Source organism: Piliocolobus tephrosceles, chromosome 13 (genome assembly GCF_002776525.5).
Source record: "Piliocolobus tephrosceles isolate RC106 chromosome 13, ASM277652v3, whole genome shotgun sequence".
NCBI lineage: Eukaryota > Metazoa > Chordata > Mammalia > Primates > Cercopithecidae > Piliocolobus > Piliocolobus tephrosceles.
This window is the reverse complement of record NC_045446.1, coordinates 80,496,939-80,503,682: the sequence shown is the minus strand read 5'-3', so window position 1 is coordinate 80,503,682 and position 6,744 is coordinate 80,496,939. Positions and strand designations below refer to the sequence as shown.

General features: G+C 32.9%; 1 pseudogene; it reads right to left on the bottom strand.

The window, feature by feature from the left end:
• Nucleotides 1-5,479: 5,479 nt before the first annotated feature.
• Nucleotides 5,480-5,553, bottom strand: LOC111540998 (annotated as a pseudogene).
• Nucleotides 5,554-6,744: the final 1,191 nt, after the last annotated feature.

The following is a 6,744-nucleotide window of genomic DNA, read 5'->3' as shown; positions in this document are numbered from 1 at the left end:
ATAGGAGAGATCAAGAGTAGTCATACATACCTGGATCACAGGGGAAAGTGCTCAGTCTTTCACTACATGAAGTATCTGAAAAAAAAAAAAAAAAAAAGATATTCTTCTATTCATAGTGTTCTTCAATTTTTAAGATTATAAATGGATTCTGAATTTTGTCAAATGTTTTTTCTGCAGTTATTGATATGATCATGTTTTTCCTTAGTCTACTAATATAGTGGAAACCGATGATTCATTTTCAAACGTTGAATTAGTATTGAATTCTGGTGTAAAACTATTTGGCCATGGTGTATCATACACTTTATATATTGCAGTATTCCATTTTATAATATGTGTTGAAGTTGCTCACACTCATTTAACATATGAGGGATACTGGCCTGTAGTTTTCTTTTTATTCATTGTTGTTTTCTGGTGTTGGCAGCAGAGTAATGTTGGCCTCATAAAATGAGTAGGGAAGTTTTCTTCTGCTATCATAAAAGATGATATAGAACTGACATTAATTATTCCTTAAGTGTTTGATAAAATTCTCCATCAAATTCATTTTCTTTTAAAGTGTTTTGTTTGAAGTATTTTTAACTAAAATCTTTATGCTAAAAATATAGAATGATTTAGATACTAACTTATTTTTTATTGAATTTTAGTGGTCTCTGTCTTTCAAGGAACTGGCTCATTTCATCTGGGTAGTGGAGCCAAAGTGCATAGTCATTCAAGCTATTTTGTTATTATCCCTTTACCATCTATATGAATATTATTCTTCTTATTGGCAATGTGTCTTCTTTCTTTTCTTGTTGGAGAAACTGTCAAGAGGTTTATCAGTTTTACTGATACTTTAAAAATATTTTTGGCTTAATAAATTATTCTTTTGATTTTCTGTTATTAATTTTAGTGATTCCTATTTTCATCTCTCTCATGTCCTTCTTCCTGATTAGGCACTAGCTTTCTCTTCTTGTGCCTTAGGTGGTGTCTTAAATTGATTTAATATCCTGATTTTCTAAAATAAGCATGTATTGCTATACATTTCCATCCCTGTAATATCTTAGCTGCATCTCATAAGTTTTGATTTATTCTTCTATTTTCAAAATATTTTCTAGTTTCCTTTGAGACATATTCTTTGACATACGGATTTAGTTTTGTGTTAATTCCCAAGTAGGTATGGACTTTCCAGACACCGTTATTGATTTTTAGTTTAATTTCCATATGATCAAAGAGTACATTTGGAATAAATCCAATTATTTTATATTTATTAGTGTGTATTTTATGACCTAGAATGTGGTCTATCCTGCTGAATGTTTTATGTGCACTTTGTGTTAATGTGTATTCTGTTTTGCCGAGTGGAGTATTTCAGAAATGTCAGTTAATTCGTCCTTGCTATTTTTTTTTCCGTTCATTCTATAGATTATAGATATGTGAGTGTTGATGTCTTCAAATATAATTGTAAATTTATTTATTGATCCTTACAATCTATCAGCTTTTGCTTTACGTATTTCAGAACAGTATTTAGGTGTATATAAATTTAGAAGTATTATATTTTCTTAGTGAACTGACATCATCACTTTGTAATATTCCTCTTTGTTCCTAATAATTTCTTCATTCTAAAATTTGCTTTGCTTGATATTACTAAAGACACTTGAGTTTTGTTTTTTTTTTTAATGGCTAAGGACATGATATTTTCTTTACCATACTATTTTAAATCAGTATGTTTCAAGTATATTGCTTGTAAATAGTAGACAAAAGGGTGTTTTAAAACATAAAATTAAAATGGCTTTTCTTTATATTTGGTATGCTTAGACTTACCTCTGATATTATTGATGGATTAGATTTAAGTCTACCATTTTATTATCTACAAGGTTTTCTTGTGGGCCCTTCCTTTTTATTTCTGTTCCTCTGTGTTCCCTTTTTAAATTTTGCTTTTTTTTAATGTATTTTAGAATTCCATTTTGTCAATTGTATTTAAATATAGTTGCTGCTTTAGAGATTACAACACACATACAAAACCACTTCTTATGACTAAAAACAGTTCCTTACCCTCTTACCTTTTTGGTGTGCCATCTGCTTACATTGAAACTCCCATCAGCAAGTGTTATAATTTTAGCTTTCAACAGCCATATATAATTTAATAAACTTAAGTGGCAAAAAATGACCTATTTTACTAACCAGGTTTGGTTCTGTTATTTTATCTGACAATATCTTTATTTTGGCTATATTCCAGAAAGATATTTTTGTTAGATGTAAAAATAAGATAACGTTTCTTTTCTGTCAGTGATTTAAATGTTGTTCAACTGTCATCAAACCTCATGGCAGATAATCTGAAGTAATTTGAATCTTTGTTTCTTTATATGATATGTACCACTTTTATATTGGATGCTTCACAAAGATGCAATTTTTTAATCTTTGGTTTCCAATAATCTGACTTGGTGTGTCTGAGTGTAAATTTTTTGAATTTATCCTATTAAGTTCACTGAGTTTGTTGGATTTTCCAACTTGTTTTTCCTCAAATTTGCAGTTTTGGATCATTATTTCCTCACCTATTTTTTTGCACACTTATCTCTTTTTTCTCTTCTGACAGTCCGACACCAAGGTAAGACTTTTTGATACTGTTTGATAGTTGCCTGAGGCTGTGTTTGTATCTTTCACAGTTTTTACCTTCTCTGTTACTTAGGTTGGACAATGTATGTTGATCTGCCTAGAAGACCACTTCTGATGTTTGATCACTGCTACCACCTCTGCCTTGTGTATGGTGTGGAAAGTGAAAAAACACTCTGTCCTGTAAAGCAGCCTCCACTAAGTCAGAGACAAAGGGGTGCTGGCTCATTAAAAAAAAAAAAAAAAAAAAAAAAAAAAAATGCTCTTTTTTTCACAAGGTAGTTTAAGAGTAGAATATGTAATTCTTACAAGTATAGCCATATTGCAGTTGAGAGCTCATCTATAGATTTGTGGTAGTCCTAAAAGAGACCTCACAGATAGAGGCACTGAAGGGGAAAACTTCTTAGTGAAAGAAAATGATTCCCTTGCCTGAAATATGAGAATAGAAATCTCAGATCAGGAAGAAGTGGATCAGGTGAAGTATGAATTTTCAATAGGCATTTAGTGTACAATTTATCAACATAAGGTGGAAAACTATTTGGGTAGAATTGAGGACTTTTTCAAAAATGTAAAATAAATAAACGTTCCATTGGATCAGTGACGTATTTTAAAGTCTTTATTTTTACTTAAATAAAACCAAGAAGTATGAGGCAGAGAAAAACAGATTTCCGTTTTTTTAAGAAATGGTTTTATAGAGATTATAATGCAGGAAACAAGGCTACCCTGTGAGGTGAAAAGTTTCCCATCCTGAATGTTTTAAGATAGTCCAGCAGAAATTGGGCAACCACCTTGCAAGAACTGCACAAAGGGGACTGCCACCCGGAGTTGAGAACATCAGTAGATGGTCAAACATCCCTTTCAACTTGAAAAAGCTAGAGTGATTTTAGTTACCCAAACAAAATCATTTACAAAAGGATAAAACCCAGAACAAAAGTAATGACTCTGAAAAATTTAAAATACTTGATAAAATTAAATATTTAAAAGAACACATTGTTTTGCTTATTTTCAAACTTCAGATCTGAAAGTTTTTGCCACTGAATCTCATAAATTAAACACCTGTAGTATCATCTCTTACCAGCCAATCTATGTTTCATTTGGTTTATGAGTAATAAATAACAGAATGTCTCGCATGTTACACTTATTGTAAGAAATAATATCCTCCATAATATGTGGAGATAAATATACTGATGAATATGTTTAAATTTTTTTAACATTGCTGATTAAGTTATACGTGAGTCCACAGAAGAGTCTACCATAATGGTGAATATATATCTAATGTTTTTTAAAAAGCATACTTATTAACCATTTTATTTTTACTTGATTTGCAAATAAATAAAAATGAATAATTTGATTTCATTATCTATGCAAACTGTCCTCATTTTTGAAAAGTCAAGGATCTTTAATAAATATCAATGCACACCCTTAGTATTCCACAGCCTCAGTCTCTAGGGAAAACACAACAAAAGATTATTTGTACTCCTATAATATTTTAATCAAGACTTATTTTTCACCTAGTATGTGCCGGATGCTCTGATAGGCACTAGGTTATGAAATAAGGATATAGTCACTATTCTGAAGGAATCTGCAATCTAGGTAGATATACAAGTAAGAAAGTAAAGCTATGATAACAGTTATTTGAGAGTTTTTAAAGTGTGGATTACACTGTGCTGAAGTATTTTTATGTATTTATTTATTTGAGATTATAACAGTACTGTGAGGTAGGCCCTGTTGATATAAGCTGATTAAAAATCACAGACATGCTGCAATAATACTATAATCCTTATCTTCTGCAGGTGGTGAGTGCTACACATAAATTCCTAATGGGCACAATGAAGGGGCATATGTCAGATTCTGTGTTCACCACTTTTTGGCATGCCGTTCTCAGTGGAAAAGACAGAGAGATTAGCGTACTTTAAAAAGCTGAGTTTTCTGCTCCACTGTATATCTGGCATCCTATATATGATTTAGGATCCACCAATAATATTGCTTATATAAGCCTCAAAAAGTACTAAACTATTTGGGGAGAGGGGCAGAGTGCAGAAAATTTCTATTTTGATGATATGTATCAACAAGCTGTGTAGTTCCAGAGTGACCACTTCTCAATAAAGCACTTGACCCTGATTTGGCAGCCACCCAATTATGGCAGAGGTGGCTTGTTCTGGAGCTAGTGGCCACAGCAGCAGTTTCTTGGGTCTGCAAATCCTGGTAGAGGTAGCAGCTCCCTTGGCTTTGCTGAGTTGTAATTTGGGTTGTTTTCCTGGAAGTTTAGCTAAGAGTTCTTTTTGCCAGTATTCCTTGAAAACACTGTGAGCTCTTCCTAAAAATACTGTTGATAACAATAAATTCTTTTCTGCTTAAACTATTGTTATAAATTTGCTTAACACAGTTGCTGCCTCAGCATCCATATTTAGTCCTGACATAAATTGTTTAAAACAATCATATCCTGTCACGTTTAGCTTAGTAAAAACTTACCTACAACGTGGGTGTGTTTTTGGGATAGCATCATTCCTTGTCCCACTGACCTGAAATCCAGCACACTCCCCAGCTGCTGACCATGATAAAACCAGAGTTGTGAAAATGTTTCCTCTTCCACATGTGTTTTTTAAACTACCCAGTCCTCACCTCTGTGGGAAAGCCTAAAAAATAATGCTCATGGACTTTAATAAAGGCGTAGTCCCACAGGTCCTTTCTCTCTTGCTCCCTGTCTGCTGGTTGAGCTCCATGTTGCCTCCAGACTTTTCATGCCTCACCTCTCCATTGACACCACTAACCTCTCTGAGATCTGTAAATAATAAATTGCTTTCTGGTTCATGCATTTTGGTTTCACCTCCTCATTGTGTCTCACCTAACTGATACGCCTGAACCTAACTTTCCCTCTGTCAGGGTTCTCCTAGAGAGGGGCTCTCTTGGCTTATGGTGCCTCACAACAGAGAGCCCTCAAGACAAAATGAAAAAGAAATCAAAACATTAAAAATCACAACTCTCTAGAATGTTTCTAAATGTCTCTATTTACAATTTCTGACTAATTTTGAGCACCCTGTCCAGCCTCAGGGCAAGGGAACGTGATAAAGTAAGGACCTTGGAAGAAATAACTTCAGGGATGATCTTAAAGAAAGAGTTCAAGAAAAGAAGATTAAGAAGTCATCTGTGAAGTAACAGTGTGTAATAGGTTCAGATGCATCAGAAAGTATCACATCCAGGGGATCATAAGTACTGGAATATTCACTGTTGACATAGGATTACCTTGAAGTTTTATTTGAGACATGAAATTTCTCTTGAAAAGATTATGCAATATATCCATATCACTTAATTAAAGCTTTCTGAGTTGTGCTGGCATCAAAAGACTCAACAATAGAATCTGATTAATGTAATTATAGCTTGTTACCTGTATGATTAAGGACACGTCTGTTTGATATAGCACATCTCTAAAAGGAATGCAATTTGGGGTCAAATTTTTTTGCTGTTGTTCTAGATTTTTTTTTTTTTTTTTTTTTTTTTGACCAAGAATTCCCATTATACACTTTGTGCATTATCAGTGAAATCAATGCTTTGGCAAATAGATTTTTTTTTTTTTTTTTGTCAACCTGTATAGTACCACATTGAAATTTATTCAATTCTATTTCCTTTTTTTGAACAACGATTCACTGCCAAATTTTGCTCTCAGAGTTCAACAGCCTACTTCCCCATCCACTTACCTTCTCTAGCCTCCGTGTCTTATAGATCTCTAATTACCCTAATATCCCACTCTATTCCACATCATGGAAAATAAAGCCCAAAAGGTTAAACAATTTGCTCCAGTTCATATAGAGTCAAAACCAGAAAGATTTGCCATATTCCAGAGTCCTCACCTTAACTACCAAGTTTAGTTGCCATGTTAATACCCAGAAAGAAATCATGTGAAGACAGCTAAAGATTCTTAAAAAGAAGCACTTTGAATAGCTGTATTAGTAGCTAATCTAAGTCAAAGTAATTCTTCCCCTAATGTGGTTCAGCCAGAGATATATTTTCTCCAACCAAGATTATTCCTGATCACTAGACTTAACAATATAAACAAATAGAATCATATAAATCTTTACATGAGTGTTCTTATTAAAAAATAGTCTTTTATTTGAAATAAGATGGGAGAAAATGGGAAAGGAGAGAAAAGTAATTGTTATAAAA